We start from the raw sequence: 16,929 nt of genomic DNA on the forward strand, positions 1-16,929 counted from the left end.
CTGATATGATGCAATTTGATACGAACTAAATAGCCTGCACAATCGTCTGTGCAGGCTATTACTCCTGGAAATTTCAGAAACACTGTAGCTAATGTATGACAGAATGGGCCACGTGAATAATTCCTGGTTCACCCGGAGCTTATTATACATTGTGTCTTGGCTGTGCTACTGCGGTTATAAAGTGTTGCTGTGGTTTAGGCCTATAGCTTTTAATGAGATACGGTTGCATGTGCGCGCGTGTGTGCATGTGTGTGTGTTTTAACGGCCAGGTGCGAACAGGCCATGGAGGCTGCAGTAGGAATATGAATAATTCGGTGCTCAATTGGAGAGAGGGATGCAAGGGGAGGAGGGAGGGTGAAAAGAAAAATTAAAAGAACTGGGGGAGCGCTGGTTAATGGATACTCCAGCGGTTGCGCTCCAAAACAATTTACTCCCAAAACAAACGATCTACAAGGCTTTCCAAATGAACTGCGAACGATCGCCGTTCGCCGTGCGCGCTCAGGCCTTTGGTATCTGCTGAGCCGAGCACTCACTCCTGTTTGACCCTTCAGAAATCAATCTGCCCGGGATTAAAAATAAAAAGTTCAGCGGTTCTGGTGGAGGGGTTCCAGACCCTCATGGGGATGCGAGTCATGGTGTGAGGCGATGCGTGGAGGAGTAAGAGAAAGAAATGAGAAATTTAAGGAAGAAGAAGCAGAAAGAGAGAGGGAGAGGTGGAGGAGGAACAAATCGATGAATCGAGTGGTCATGCAGGGGCAGGGGAATGGCCAAGCTGCGGCCACAGAGGGTTCAACCAGGGGACACGTTTTTGTGACCGATGAGGTCCACTGGCTCTGAAGCCAGAGGCTGACCCGTGGTTACCCCTGCACACACACACACACACACACACACACACACACACACACACACACACACACACACACAGCAACCCCCACCACTCCTGGTCCCCCTTGACCTCGCAAGGCTGCTGGACCCTCCACTCCCTCGGACATTTCCAGACCTCCGGAGCCCCTGGGCCACTTAGTCAAAACAGGCCGAGTTCAGGGCACTGTAGCCCAGACAGACAGACAAGTAAGCCAACCACCTGGGCAGGGGTCAGCTACAGTCCAGCGCTGAGTGTCAGTTACACAGGGTTGTGTTGTTGATTCACAAACATAAGAGCCTTTTGGAATATGTTTTCACTGTTAGCATATTTCTTGCCCCTACTACATGGATACTGTTTTGAAAATTGTTCCTCAAAGCAATTGTCTCAAATTTTAGTTAATATGTCATTTAATAGCAGAGCTTTGCAAATGTGGTGTTCTTTCTCAATCTAAAGCATTGGACACTAACAAAAGGTGTTGTGAGACATTCTAACAGTATGATTTGGTATGAAAGGGCCGGCCAGGCCTGCAGACAGGCTGAAACACAGAGAATGTGCAGCCTGATGCTGGACAGTATTTAGACAGACTGGGACCTCAGTGTAAACAGAGTCTGCCCCTCCTGATTGGCTTGCTGAAAAGCTGCTGTGCAGCCTTTTTAACTTCCAGACTGGTGGCAGCCATGTTTGCACGCTGTATTCAGGAGGGGAATCTTACACTAGGATGTGTTTGGTAAAATTTAGGACAACGCACTCATTTTGACAAGCTGTTTTGTAGTAACCCATTTTCCAGCCTGGAGAATGCGTTGGACCTGCAGCTGCAAGGGGTGCTGTGTGCATGCTGGGGAGTACTGATTAATCAAAGGGAAAATGGCATCTGGGGAAAATTATGTTGGTCAGTTTGCTTTCACCGTGCCTTCATTATCATAAAATGTTTCCCATTCAGTGTTTGCTTTTGCCTTCATTTTACATTTCACCAAGGTCTCTGAAGACATGCAACATTTAATAGTATTACCTATGCATTATCTTGCACCATGCTTACACTCACTTGTTGTGCAATAAAGCTCTGCACAGATCCATACATCTAAAACATTGATCTACTTGATCTACTGAAATAAACATGTCATTTTCAGTCACTGAGGTGCGGTTTTCTGGTGAACGCAGGATGTGGTTCAGTGTTGCTTTAAGGTCTCTTCAGTGGGACTAGTGGGAGTTCTTGGGACTAGACCTGTGACTTTTTGTTTACCTGACCATCTTCTTATTATTAAACTGGAAGTTGCCTATCTTCCTTCTTGAGAATAGTTGACTCTGCTTCTCTCGGTTTCCCTACAGTACTTGTTGCCACTGACATGATGCTTCAAAAAACTGCTGGTTTGATATTCGGTTCCACCCTAATAGTAGATGGAGCAACTATTCATCATGAATGATCAAGCATGGGAACCAAACAAATGGCAGATCCAGTTAACTTTGGATCTTCTAGTTCTTAATAAGTTTGACCTCACTGTATATTCTGTCCTTGGCCTTTTATACATTGTGTGTTTTTCTGGTCCTTTGTTACACATGAAATGCTCCCAGCAAAGTATTGAACTGAAAGAGATATAAGAGATAATCTTCTTACAGGACGCTAACGAGTAAGATAATATGAAATGAGGACCATCATGCACACCAGCATGGCATTAACTGTTTGCTCAGACAACTTTAAACAGCCAGTTAAGCTGAAATAATGTGGCATTCCCAATGTATGATTTAAAGGTATGGGTAGTGGATGAACATACAAAGCCTTTGGCGGAGACCAAAAATCTATCTGTTTTCTAATTTATGTGCGCATTTCACATTTCTATGAAGAGCAGTAAAAACTCATGGCTGTAATGCTTTGTAATAGGTTGTAATGCATCATTACAAGAAAGGAAGATGTCTGAAAGCAAAACTAAAATAAGAAAACCTTGTGGCAGGAAAAGCATTTCTTTAAAGTGTGCGGCGTTATACACAATACATTTCGTGAAAAAAACACAATATTATAAATATATGGCATACCCAGGGAAATAAAAACTTAACCCTAAAGCAGTATTAATGCTATAGCTCCACTGCTCATTGATTTATACCTAAACGCTGTGCAGTTTGCAAAGTTTCTCTGTATAAACCTTGAATGGAGTAAATTTAATTTTTGTCCTGAGCTCATGCAAGCTCATTAAAACCACACTTAAATTAAAAGTCCTGCTACTGTGCTGCATAAATGCATTGCTTCTTGTGATTTTAAGTTTGTGTCTGCCCCTGTGTGTTGATGCAAGTTGTTTTTCCTGCAGCTTTATCACTTGCCCTGGTGCTTTTTTCCATCCAGAAGGAGATTTGTTTTTGTAATCTCAGCGGGATTAGCAGTTAAATGTCTGTGAAGCAAAAGCATGAAACAACAAGGGGTCAGGCAGACAGATGTAAAGCCAGCTCTCACTCTGACCTGCAGCGCACAGAGAAGCTGCATTCATCTTTACAGTCTGCTGTCACTGACATGTTTGAAGGGTTTGGGCCAGCTGATGGAGCTGATGTTTCAACAGCAGCTTTGCACAGGAAGCTGCAGGCTTCACAACACAGTCAGACATTCACACATGCAAGAGGGTGGGTGCACACACATACATGCACTGTGACATGCATGTTCAGGTCACAGGCAACCCAAAAGACACAGTTACACCAACTCTCTCTCTCTCTCTCTCTCTCTCTCTCTCTCTCTCTCTCTCTCTCTCTGGCCCGGGGAATCTCGCGGTGGTTTGCTAATTGCCAGGCAAATCGCCCGCGCCTTTTTTTTTCTTGCCTTGCGCTCGTTGCAACCGCTTTGCACTAGAAATTTATTATTCTGGAGAGCGCGAGGAGCCAAGGAGGTCACGGTGCAGGCGCGCGAGCTTCAGGAGGAGGTCGTCACTAGAGATATATGGCTGCCAGGCTTTACTACTGCACCGGCTGAGAGTGTGTGTGAGAGAGAGATTTAAAAGTAGACATTTATTAAGTATTAAAAAGAGAGAGCCAAATGATGGTTGCCAAGTTTCAACACGCGCGCGCACACTTTTTCTTTTCTTTTTTTTTTTTTTTTTTTACAGGCCAGGCTGTTGTAGAAGCCTGTAATGCTGTGGCACAGTGTCTGTGTTACAGTTAGTCAATAGGTATTACAGATTACCAACAGTTATTTTTAATAGTTAACTAATTAAATGAACCAAAATAAGTAGCATGTGGTCACATCAGTAACCTCAAGCAATGAAGCATTTGAAAACCCGAATCTTGGTGTGTGGCCCGTTATTCTTTGTCAGAACTGCTTATACCTTTATTAGACAGGGGGGAAGCAGACCCTTCTGGAGTGTCTGATTCCCCCCTTCCCGTCTGTAACAGCAGGTTTTATTTGCTTTTTGAAACAAACACAAATTTTGATGATTGTTTTAGTTTCTTTTTGTTTTACCTCAAATCTGCAGTCGGGTCACAAAGTGGCGACCCACGTGTTGTGTATACTAAAGCACTCTAAGGTCTTATCACTGATTAAATAATCCATACAATATTACTGATGAATAGGTCATACATATGCCTTTTCTTTATTGTGAAGTGGCCCTGCTGTCCAGCAGCGTTAGTATGGGTGATGCTGCATTTAGTGAATGGAGACAGGCACGCCTGGTGTGATGAGCCCACCCTTGTGTGTTACAGCAGCGCTCATATCCGCTAGATATGAGTGATAAATAGGCTTCTGCGCTCTGTATGACTAATGGCGGAGCATTAGGCCTGTACAGGTCTATTGATACTAAAGTATTACACAACCCCTCTGCCCCCTTTACATTTTATTTATCAATACCCTAACGACAAGGACGCGCTAACTGCTGTTATGTAGCTATAATAAAATCCTGTGGACACCAAATCTGACACAAAGAGTAGAATGGCTAATTCAACATTCAAGTAATTTTGTCGCAAGCCATTCATTCATTTTCAGAATTTAGAGGAATAAGAAAAACAAGAAATTTGTAACAAAATTGCCCAACGACTTTCATTTACGACGGAACAATTCATTTGGACCATGATTCAGCTTTTTATCCCTCCGTGATCATTTCGACTGACAATATGCATCCAATAAATTAAACACTTTCCCAAAAGGAGCAACAAGGAACTGCAAAATCCCTTAAAGCTGGTCTGCAATAATGCTAGCCCATCTTTCCATATATGCATTATTCTTTAAATGTAAAATACAGATCTTGCATATGTTTATTTGAGCAAAACACTCACACCATTAAAGATCACATGTCAATTAACTCTACAGTTTATATCACCAGTAATCTAGAATTGCGCATTAGTAGGCTATTACGCAAAACAACAACAACCAAAAACAAACACTGATGGGCATGTGGCTATACACTGTGTCAAAACACATGCAGAGCGTGTTGTGCTGTTGGCTTTTATCTGATGGGGAGCAATTTAAAGAGCAGCATAAGTGTAACTGTAAAAGTGTTAAAATGTTATAAAGTGTAATTGATCTATACTGTAACTCAGCACGCTCTCTTCCAGGCTTTCGACAGATAACAATGAGGCGGTCTGTACACTGCTCAAAAGCCATTGATCCTGTCATGTCTGACAACAAACAGCCGCAGCAGCCTATTAAACTGCACTGTACTTCCTGTTTAAAGCACAGGCGGACGGGTTGTAAATATGAGTCCAATATTAATCCGGTTTTGTTCATAATGATAACAAAACAGTAACGAGGGAGTTCATGCTAAAATTGTTTATCGTCATATGTTATTGGTTATTGACTGTAATTGGCACTTAACATTTATAAAACAGAGAACAATTATACTATGCCATGGGGGCTCAACCGGCCAAGCCGGGGATGTCTCTGGTGGAACCCCACAACTGGGGGAAGACCTCACGTGTGGTTCAGGAGAAGAATATATTTCAAAAAAACGGTTGTGCGCGTGCTGCAGTCTCGAGACAGATTTACGAGCCGCAGTAAAAGGCAAGATGTCCGGGCTTGGTAAATCAATCTCTCTCTCTGTCTCTTACTGTCTCTGTACTTCTTGTCCTCTGTCTGATCAGTGTGGCTTTAATAATAATAATAATAATAATAATAATAATAATAATAATAATAATAATAATAATCTCTTGTGATACAATATCTAAGCACTTCATCACGCCTGGACACTTTAACTTCACGACTACATTTTAACGAAGAGACATTTCCGTCGCTCTCTTTTTATTCAAAGCCTAGTTAATCATTAACGAGGAGGAAGAATCTACCTGTCTTAATCCATCACGGACCAAGAGACCCCCAAGACCTCAAAGAACTCCAACATCACTTCAGTGATTGGCTTCTGGGATTGTTCTGTGCCTACATGTTAAAATAACTGTTTAATAAGCCCTAAACCATATGTTTACACCGATTTGAATAACGCAATACTTGCTTATATTTAGCTTGTAATTGTCTGCAGGCTAGATATATGAATTATTAGTTTGTATAGAGAGCCTACTTTTAATTTTTTTCCCCCCTCGCTTTGTTTTTGATGCAGTTGTTATAAAGTAGCCAGGTCCCTCTCACAAAGACGTTCTGTTTTCTGTTGTCAGATGCAGCCTTGAGAGTATTATGGTTTAGCTACAGAGTTACAGCACTTCAGGATCTCCTCCTGGTTGACTCTACAACCCCCACCCACCACCATTCAGATGTTTAGGCTGTTGAAATGGTTCTGCGTGTGTAATAGCTTTGCATGCGGCTATGCCAAGTTTGCAGAGCTGATCCGTATTGCTGTTGTCAGGCCGGCCCAGGTCTCTGTTGCTACTTATCTTAGCTGTTGTTTCACACTGTGATTGCTATAATTTATGAGCGTCATTACAGACGCCATCATCACCACCGCAAATGTTTGATTTCAATCTTGTTGTGGGTAAAATCTCAGGGAGCCGCCGCGGCGCTCGGGATCCAAGTTTAAAGGACTCTCTGTGCGTTTTTACTGCATCAGAAGCGAGTAAAACATAAATTACCACCCAGCAGTTGCACTGATAATGGGTTTAGAAGCGCATTTGTTTCCTTCTTGCTAATTATTTCTATTCCTTTGTCATGTTGCAGATTTTATTTTTAGAAACCGCGTTTCTGCTTTGTTCTCACCACCAAATAGTTCTCGTTAATTGCGTTTGGTATTTGATACTACACATCTTTTATGTGCCACTACTTCTCCGGCCTCCCAGTTGTTTACTAGGTTGAATAAAATATAAGAGAAAATGAGATTGGAGATAATTGACACTTAACTGTGTATAAGAGGAGCTTTTGTATTTTTAGGATAGAGAGGCAGGTAGTGTTGCGGGTCCACGGCGCTTTGCAAATGGCCCTCTGCTCCTGTGTCTTCAGGCTGCTGCGGCCCATTGTTTGACCTTGAAGCGTTTCTTGTTAGCTCCTCAGCAGCTAGGTTAGCCCTATAGCCTCCCAGTCTGAACATTTTTTTTAGTGTCGAGCCCCATTGTTCTGCTAGAGGCGGCTCGAGCTCTGGAACCGGGGGACCGAGCGCCAAAAGGATTCCAGCATTCTATTGTTGTTGCCCCGCGCGGCCTCGCGACGGGGGGTTTGTCTCTCCGTAGATTCTGTGTCTGTCTGTCGCTCACTCTCTTCTTCTTCTTTCTGTCCCTGAAGGATCTTCTTCTCGCTGTCCCTCTCTCTTTGCCTCCCTTTAGTTCACAGCCCTCTTCTCGGCTCGGTTCCGCCTGTACCTGTCCTGTAGCCTACTCGCCCCTCTAAATAAATGGCTCCTTCTAAATGAATTAGAGCGCGCGCGGTAGCCACCCCACCAGGAAAACTTGTTAATGGAATAAAGAAGGTGCGTGTTTAGGCAATTTAGTCCAAATGGAATATTTGATTCTGATTGTCATCACATCCACAGATGTGGAGAAAAAGCCTGGCCTCGTCTGCTTTAGACTTTTTCTCTCGGATTCCCAGCCGCCTTACTCCCACAATTCGATGCGGAACATGAATTTGTAATTATTAAATAAACAATTTGGCGTCATTTGTTTGAACTGACACAGTTGGCTTTAGTCTTGGTGGCTGTTAAATATTTAGTTTAGCTGCAGGACGCGCTAACATGACACCGAATATGAGAAATAAACTGTACCGTGATGCGCAATAGTCAGATAAATACTCCCGTGCTTTGCTCCGTCATCATCGAATATTTCAAATTGCTGGAAACAGGTACATTGAAATACAAGACAGGACAACATAAGGGATTCCCCTTGTTCTGTCGACTAACGGCCAACTGAGAAAGAGATGACAGTGAGGAATAAGGAAGAAAGAGTCTGAGGCGTGCAGTCATTTTTTAAGAACGAACATAGTCGGTGACAATCATCTTTTATCGGTCTCTCTATGCGTCTGTCACAGGCCTACCCCTGCTTTACCTCACAGTTTATAGCACACACACATTAACACACACCACCCATTGCCTCCCACTGATCCCGTACTGAGTTTATGTTGTATATTTTTTTAAAAACTCAAACAAAGTCCTGCATCACATCACTCCTGCATGCATGCACTGGTCCGGATGGGTCCCACGAACGGAGAGGCGCACGGATAACCCCCGCCCCGACCAACACGTCACGTGACTCATTAAATAATTAATGCAGAGGTTGCAGAATAGATATGTATTCGTCAGGAATATAACGGTAAGACATGGTGCTGCTCCAGTGTGTGTGTGTGTCTGACGTCGAAAATTCAACTGTCCTTTAAAGAGAAAAAAAAAAGAAATACAAGCCCCCCTATAGCAGTGGTGAGAGGGGGAGAGAGAGCGAAAGAGAGAGAGAGAGAGAGGGGGAGAGAAGAGGAGACACTGAGAAACGCCAACGGAGAGAGAGAGAGGAAAGAGAAAAGAGAGAAGGAGGCTGCAATAAAACAAATTTGGACGGGTGTGTGTCTTGCGGGTCGTTGTGGACACCGTGAGTATTGCGGAAGGAAGGGGACTGCATGGGGGGAAACCACACTTCTTCTTCCTCATCTTCTACGCCGCTGCGCCGCCTTCGCCCGCATCCCTCTCAGTGAATCATAGGCTTTTTTAACATCTTGGTAAATATGCCCCAAAAATACCCATCTCGTCGCCGTGTTTTCTCATCGTGCATGTTGCTGTCGTGTTGTTTACACATCACCCCCCACCCATCATCATCAGCCATTGTTTATAGGTTGAAGCGGTGCTGCCGAGCAGCCTGCAAACCGGAGAGAGGGAGTGGGAGAGAGAGAGAGAGAGAGGGAGCAAAGCAATGCCGATGGCTGTTTATATTTTAAGAAGCACTTGGATATTCTCCTCCATCTTTCTCCCATCACCTCCTGTCTGCCTTTACATCTCTCTCTGTATCTGCCCGACTCTCTGACCATCCCTCTCTCTCCCTCTCTCCACCTCTCTCTCTCTCTTCTTCTTTTTTTTTTTACCCAGCCAGCTACTTCTCTTGATTTATAGTGAGGCAGGGTGTCAGCGTGCGGCCGGGGCTGCCATTGTGTGTTTGTGAGGGAGTGCTGTTGTTTATGGTGCTGCCCGCGATAAATCATGTTTTCCTCCGCTGTGGGAAGACGGTGGGGAAAAATGACGGTCGATGGACCGATGATACACCGGAACGAGGAAGAAGAAGGAGAGGAGGAAGAGATCTCGCCACGGCGGCCACGGGCTCCTCTTTCGGTTCTCCTCCTCTTTCTGTTCCGGCTCTGTTGTCACTGCCTAGCTCTCTTTCTTCCCTCTCTATATCTGCCTGCATTTCCATTCATGCCCTCACACACACCCCCTTTTTTACACTTGATTATTACTAGGGGTGTTTTCCTTTTTTCATGCTCAGTATGACAGAGGCTGGCTGTAGCTCCGGGTCTTGAAATACTGCGGCGACCAATTAACGGGAGATTTGTTTAAATTTGGCACACCGGGCACGCCTCAGCCGCCGTGAAATCTCATAAAAAAGGACCTGCCGGCCAGGAAACTCTCATCCATCCAGCCATGAGGTGTGAGTGAATCCAAGTAGCTCAGCCAGGGGAGCCAAGCTGAAGATCTAAATGACGCCGCTTCCAGTGCATGGCTTCTCAAGCACAACGAGCTTAGGCCCTGGTTTAAAATGAAAACCAATCATTAAACGTATTTTTTGTATTGACAGAAGCTATCCAGGGAGAATCAACTTGGCTTTGGAATTTGTATAGCTCTATTTATGTCATCGAGACTACCTGCATGTTGTTATAGCAGAGTGAAAACAGTCTATGACATAATACATCTGCTGCTTTTTATTTAGAGGAGAGCAGAGGTGCTGAGTGGTGTCCAGTTCACCTTATGCATAAAACCACTGACTCTGAGCACATGTTGTTTTTCACCTTCTCTCTTCATGCATTTTTCTCAATGTGTTTTCTTTGGATGTCTGCTGGAATGGAGCTGGGTGCCATTATTCATGTCAGCACTCAGTGTCTCTGCCTTTGCTCAAATCCTTTTCCGTGAATCAGGCCTTCTTCTTTTCTTTAAATATGGCGAGGAAAATAAGACGGGAGGATTTACCCCCCGCCATGTTTGTATCTCATATCAAATTCGGTTGCATTTCGTATTTACACCTTTCCTGTGGCTACGGGAAGTCTAATGCAATGACCCAATGAGACATTGTAAATTGGTTGTGTTGCCATTTTTAGCCTTTCCCATTGCTAGTAGCAAGTGAGGGGGGGTGGGATAGGGTAACGCAATTTCACAGCCTAACCTCATAACTCACTACAGTAGATAACGCTTGTGTGGTGTTGTTTTGGTGTGAAACCAGCTGGTAATATATGCAAAGTGCAATAAGTAAGGAGGACAGTCAACGCAGCTTCAACAATTTTTATTACATACATACAACATTAGCTAGAAAAATATTTTTTATGGATAATATTAATGATCATTATTTTTATTGCGGCTGTTATTGATAATAATTATTATTAGGCTAGTATTATAGATGTGTATTACAGTTCAAATATAGGGAGGCACCTATGCCACTGGATTAGACGGATGGATGGATGTGCACCCGGAATCACTTTACAATTACATTTCCAAGGCTGAGCTCTTCCATATCCTCTCTCCCCCTCTCTGTGCCTCTCCCTACTCGGCCATACCAGTGTAAACCTTAGTGTAACCAAATTAGGGCGCCGTCCCATCACATAATAATAGCAGTAGCAGCGAGAGGCAGCGCTTTTCAAAATGTGTATTCCTGCTGTCCGCCGCCGTGTCAAAAACAATATCTCGCCTCATTTCTACGGACGGAGAAAGACACGGTGAGAGACAGACAGAGATGTGTGTGTGTGGGGTGGGGGGACACAATTTCCTCCCTTTTTTCATATATATTTAAATATTTAGCTGGGTATCTCGGTCTCATATCTGATTCGGGCAACAGGCGCGTTGAAAATACATTTTCAATCGCCATCCAGGGAGTCTGCTGCAAGAGCACACACTGGAGGCCCAGGTTGTGACCATGACCCTGCACTGAGGGAAAAGTAAAGAGAGAAGCACGCTTGACGTTAAAAATTTGTCAAATCACAAGTCCCTTACACTGCTGCTACGTCACACAGTGAGCAGAGCGCGACAGCAGAGGCGGTTGGTTTATCTTATCTTATCGCAGGCATGTGTCCACTGTTAAGTGTGTTTTGCCTGGCAAGATAGCTCCAGATCAAACCCAGCTGAAATAGTTCAAATATTTGAAGCGGTGTTGAGAAATGATATCACTCCCTGTCTCACATCCGTTATAGCTGCTGCTCCCGCGAGGCCTCGCTGCATCCATCCGTTCTTTCACTGAATCCAGTTCTGCCTAGATGCTGCCGCTGCGCTATTATTTCTAATCCAGATGTGAAAAGGACTGTCTGTCACCCCACTATGAAAAACACAGATAGATGGCGTTAATGTGTTACTGCGCTGTGTCTTCAAATAATCGGCAGCCTATTGTGACCTCGCAAACATGTGAGGCTGGAATTAATGTTTACACCGAAACCTGCTGCAGGACAAAAGCAGCTCATTGTGGCATCAGGAGAGAAAAGGGGGCAGTCGACAATGCTTCTGGCATATTATCAGACGGGCTGGTTTTGTGTATGTCACTGCAGTATAGTATTTGGCTTTTTCTTAGCTGTTTAATTGTAGCATTTTGTTGAAGCTGCAACGGGACCATTTATTTTAAGCGACGTGCGTAAACCTCTCCTGAAGTGCTGAATAGGCTATTTAAAGAATGCTTTTTCGTTAGACCTTATAATTGTTTTCTATCATTAGGCAACTTCTCATGAATGTAACTGCGCTCTACTTAAAAATGTAACGTCTTGCGCCAGTCGGTAGGATGTGTGTGTGTGTGTGTGTGGGGGGGGGGGGGGGGGGGGGGGGGGGGGGGGCAGAGAGAGTCTTTATGTTAAATATATGGTTTTCTGCTTGTGTGTATCCACCGCGATTGAAGCATCCTTTAATTCTTCCTTTAATTGCATATACATGCTCAAATACAAGGTCGATGCAGACCCACGCGTCTGACAGACACGCTTGAAAGCAAGCAGACGTGCGGACAAGACTTCACACAAGGCGCGTCTTCCCACTCACCACTGGGACTGGCAGCCATATTGTCTTCTTCTGTGTTCTTTTCCTACGCAAAAAAAGTATCTAAATGCGCTGAGCGACCTTTCCGGAGGGATAGAGGGGAAAAATGTTTAGTTTTTTTCTAAAGCTTACATTTCAACACGAAATTATTGCATTAGTTTTGACCATAAATCATTATTTTAACGTGGGTTCCTCCAAACGTCGCACATTATTTGTTAAATGACTTTATAGAAAAGACGTAATAAATCACCATGAATTTCAGCATGCCAGAAAACATGTTTTTTTCCTTACACAAGTCAGACTGCATCATGAACGCAACGTGAGCAAAATTTAAATATTCAAGCATGTAAACCCGTGTTGATCTAGCCCTATAGGCTGCAATGCAGATACAAGGTATGTGAACATAATTAAAATAGTTTAAGAAGGACAAAAAATCCAATGTATAGGCTGCCCTTTAAGCTGTCCTGCGGATGTTCCAGTAATGGAGAAAAGCGCTGTAAAAGAGGCTTTAAACAGTAAAAAATAAATCCACCTAATGAGCAGCACTGTAGATTTAAGCGGCACAGAAACTATATTCCATATCCATAAGATTGGTGCTTATTGTCCCAATCCGCCCTAAGCTATAAAACGTCACGCAGTTAATTTAACATGCAGGTTTTACATGTAGAATTATAGTTGCTTGCAGACAAACCCGGATAATTTCTGAACTGAAAACGCAACAAACATGGGAGCAATGAAAGCAGTTTGGTTTAAAAATGAGAGTGGGGCAGGGATTCTTCGAAAACACTCAAACATAAATCAGACGGCCACGCGGCCTCATAAATCTGCAGCCGCTGGACGTTAACGAGCAAAAGATTTAAGTGTGGGGAAAATAATGTTAACAAAACACTTTAACTGTGTTTAAATCAACCCTAACAAGGGGGTCTTTTAGAAACGTATTGCCCAGCTAATATACAACTATTATTATTATTATTATTATTATTTCACCTATAGCCTACATTGCCTTATAGCTGCAGATATCCAGTCTCGTGCTCCATGCGCCATGCAGGTACTTCCGGGGCTCTCCCTCGCGCGGAGATAATTAGCCTTCCCGTTCGGAAATAAATCAATAAGAAGCCTCGCGCTAATTTATAATCGTTTTCGCTAGGGCAGTGATTCAAAGCGCGTGAAAAATGATCTGCTGAAACCGTATCCGGAGCGCGAGGTTGGCTTTTTTTTCCTTCAACCGGGCCGGAGAGCATCATGCACGAGAGCGATAAGAAAGAGAGAGAGAGAGCTGCTGAGCCGAGGAGGGGAGCAGGCGCGAGCTCTTTCCTTTTCCCTCCGTTCTCTTTCTTTTATCAAAGCGGCTACAGACTTCGTGTAATTGAACTTCTCTCTCTCTCTTTCCTCGTCCTCTTTCTCGCTTTATCTCTCTCTCTCGTGTGTGTATGTGGCAGTGAAGGCACGTCTATACGCGTGGGCAGATAACACAAATACGCACAGAAAGGGCAAATCTAAGTGCATCTGTTTGAGATTCATTTGACGTCTAATTTTTTACTAGTGAATTGCGGTCAATTCTGCTTGGACAGGGACGCGCAAAAATCTTCACAAAAAAAATAATGTACATGTCCAGGGTGTCCATAATGTCCAAAATCCTGCTCTCTGTGACAGGCTAAAACGATGCATTCGGTTACAAGCCGCATATCATATCCTAAAAAATATTAAGTGTTATTTTTGGTGAGCCTATAAGGTATTGGCCATGGGCCATATGAATTCTAGACACTTCCATTTTATAATGTAATTCTCCCAAATCAGACAGGCTCACTGAGGCTGTATTCTACCACTGAATGTGTAAACAAGCCAAACACGGCGGAGACAGTTTCCTGTGTGAAGGCGCAGGTCAGCTCACAGCGGAATTTCTGCCCCTCATCCCCTCTCTCAACCTCCTTCTCCCTCTTCCTCTCCTCTGATCGCTCTCAGTTTGACTCCATGTAATAACCAACATCTGGCCCACGGACAAGCAGGTCACGCTGAACCTCGCTAACCCCCTGGCGCACCTCAACCAAACTCCCCTATTGGACAGGAACAAGAATCAGAACCCCTTCCTCCTCCCCGCCTCTCCCGCGAACTGTCTAGCTGTCAGTCCGTAGCCCGGTTCAGGAACAGTTCATGTGTCAATCCGCATATCCTACACCAGCAAAGCCGGGACGAACCAAGCCAGAGGTCCGAGCAGGGAGAAACACCGGTGGAGAGGGGGCGGGGGGACAACGATGGTGTAGAGAGCGAGAACCAGGCCATCTGTGATAGTCTTCAATGTTCAGATAATCTGTGAAGCAATTAAAATGCGCAGGGAGAGGACGTTTGACTATAGACACATGTAGAATATTTTGGTCCGCAATGGTTACAGGTCAGCAGGAGGGCTAACGGCTACTAGTTAGAACAGCAACAATTTAACAACAACAGTGGATGTTTTCTTGAGTGTAGGCTAGCCAGAGCCAAAAGAGACCCGCCATCAGGAAGGAAGGAGCCTGAAGACACTGAAGGACTCTGCACATCTTTTTTGGTGAACCGAGAGAAGAGGATAAAGGAGAGGGAAGAAAGAGGCTGAGAGAGATAGAGACACAAGAGCAGAGCCCAGGGAATAAGGCGTCACGCTCAACCCAGCTCTCGCAGAGGAACGCGCTTTCTTTTAGAGGTTCGCTCGGCTAACTGTTGGCCCGGCGGAGCTCGCGCTGCACCCGTGCGTTTGCTCTCGTGTCAGTGGCCAGTGTAACTTAAGAGGATAAGGATAAGAAAAGCGCGAACCCCGTCCGTGGTGCCGCCGGCCACACACCGGCTCGCTATATGGGGAATTTTGCAGCACAGACGGAGGGGGGGTGAGCGCGCGCACGCGGTGTGATTTTTAGGGTAAAGTAGCACCGCGAGCACTACACGGAGCAGTCCCCGTCAGCTGGTGTGCTGTAGGTAGGTTTTGATTGTTGGAGATTTATGGCGGAGTCGACCCAAGATGTATGGCTTTTTCCCCTACCGGGCATGCAAACGCTTGGCGTCTCCTTTACATTATGCTTTAGAGGCGTTCTAATTGATACAGCAGTAATATAACAGCAGGTTTAAACGCCGGATTTAATTGGCATACATGTTGTTTGACTGCCATATGGGACTCAAATACACGTTAGAAAAAAAAGCCAAACTGTGCGTAATTACGCACTCGCAATCAGTGGATAATACGTCCATATTTTTCCAAGAAGGGATTCTCTGGTGTTCGTTGCTCCAGCCGGTGTGTCCGTACGTGTCCAAAACAGATTGCATCCAGGGAAAAAGATACAAAACCAGGAGGAGAGACACGCCAAGAGAGAGCAGGTAAGGTCTGACGGGATGCCTCTCGCTCAGTGTCCCGGTGTGGGTTCCCGAGGTGTCCCCATCCCACGCGCTCCGCTGCTCGACGTGTCATTAATTATCTGTTGTGTGACCGTGGTCTCTCTCGGACTCGCAGAGGCATTCGCGGGGTGTGCCCCTCTATTGCCAGCCAAAACTTTTTTTTTCTGTGTGTGTGTGTGTGTGTGTGTGAAGCGGAAGACATGCCTCAGAATAGGTAGCCTGCACAAGGGGACGAGACGCCCCCCCCCCACACACACACCATTATCTCTCTCTCTCTCTTGCTTTCTCTCTCCATTAAAAAAAAAGTTTAGTTGAATCGTGGAATGCGGTTTGGACAGAGAGGTGTGTGTCTGGTAAGTGTGTGCGCGTGACACCGGGAGAATGAGTCTTAGTGAATAGGCAGTTGACGGCTATGTGTAAAGAAAGAAGATGCATGTTAGCCCATCTGTGTGATTTATGATAGTGTGAAAAGATTGCTTACTCAAGAAGCACCCCCCACACACACACGCACACACATCTGACCACACAGTGTTTATAAGTAAATTAAATATAAGTGCAACTATTTCTGATTCCATAATGAACTTAATCTGACTGGTGTTTTGGGTTTGTCCTTGTTATACCCGCCAGATGTAGCGTCAATTTAATGGGAGATTTTAATGATGTGAAACCACTATAAGCAATATTATATGAAAGCATGCACGGTCTAAATGGAGGAATTTATGTCCATAACATTATAAAATATATGCATTCAATATAATTTACTAATCAGCCTCCAGATCTAAATTCGCTGGCTTTGGATGAAACAGATTCCAGTATTCAAAAATGACTTAATTGATTAATTTAGTTTTTCATTTATGTACAGAACTGTAGAGTTTTCAGCTTAATCAGTTTTTTTGTTTGTTTGTTTTTGCCATAGATGAACATTTAATTACTGTATCAGCACAGGGAAAACAGCATCCAGCAATAAATATGTGGCCTTTAGGATTTTTTCTGAAGTAACAGTCACATAATAGTGCATTAAATGTAGCCTCACTAGTCATGCATGACAAGAGAGACCTCTTGATTTAATTTGAAGAATGTGAGAGATAATGGGTTGCATCCAAATCTCTTAGTAAATATAATCATTTCTTATTGTTTGTTATCAATGCCAGCGTTCCATGTTACCAGATGTTG

At 44.2% G+C, this 16,929-nt stretch overlaps 1 protein-coding gene across 6 annotated transcripts in view; it reads left to right on the forward strand.

Moving 5' to 3' along the window:
* Window positions 1-16,929, forward strand: part of hoxb3a (homeobox B3a) — a 92,004-nt gene that overhangs the window by 46,770 nt on the left and 28,305 nt on the right. The window contains exon 1 of one of the 6 annotated variants that reach the window (XM_038739770.1): window positions 14,372-15,738. The exons of the other annotated variants lie outside the window; for them this stretch is intronic. The gene's annotated coding sequence lies outside the window, so the exon portion shown is untranslated. Of the gene's footprint in view, window positions 1-14,371; window positions 15,739-16,929 lie in introns of those variants that run through there. 6 annotated transcript variants of the gene reach the window in all.

This window comes from Micropterus salmoides, unplaced genomic scaffold, assembly GCF_014851395.1.
Source record: "Micropterus salmoides isolate LMB-PRFRI ecotype aquatic unplaced genomic scaffold, ASM1485139v1 Ms_hic_scaffold_10, whole genome shotgun sequence".
Classification (NCBI taxonomy): domain Eukaryota; kingdom Metazoa; phylum Chordata; class Actinopteri; order Centrarchiformes; family Centrarchidae; genus Micropterus; species Micropterus salmoides.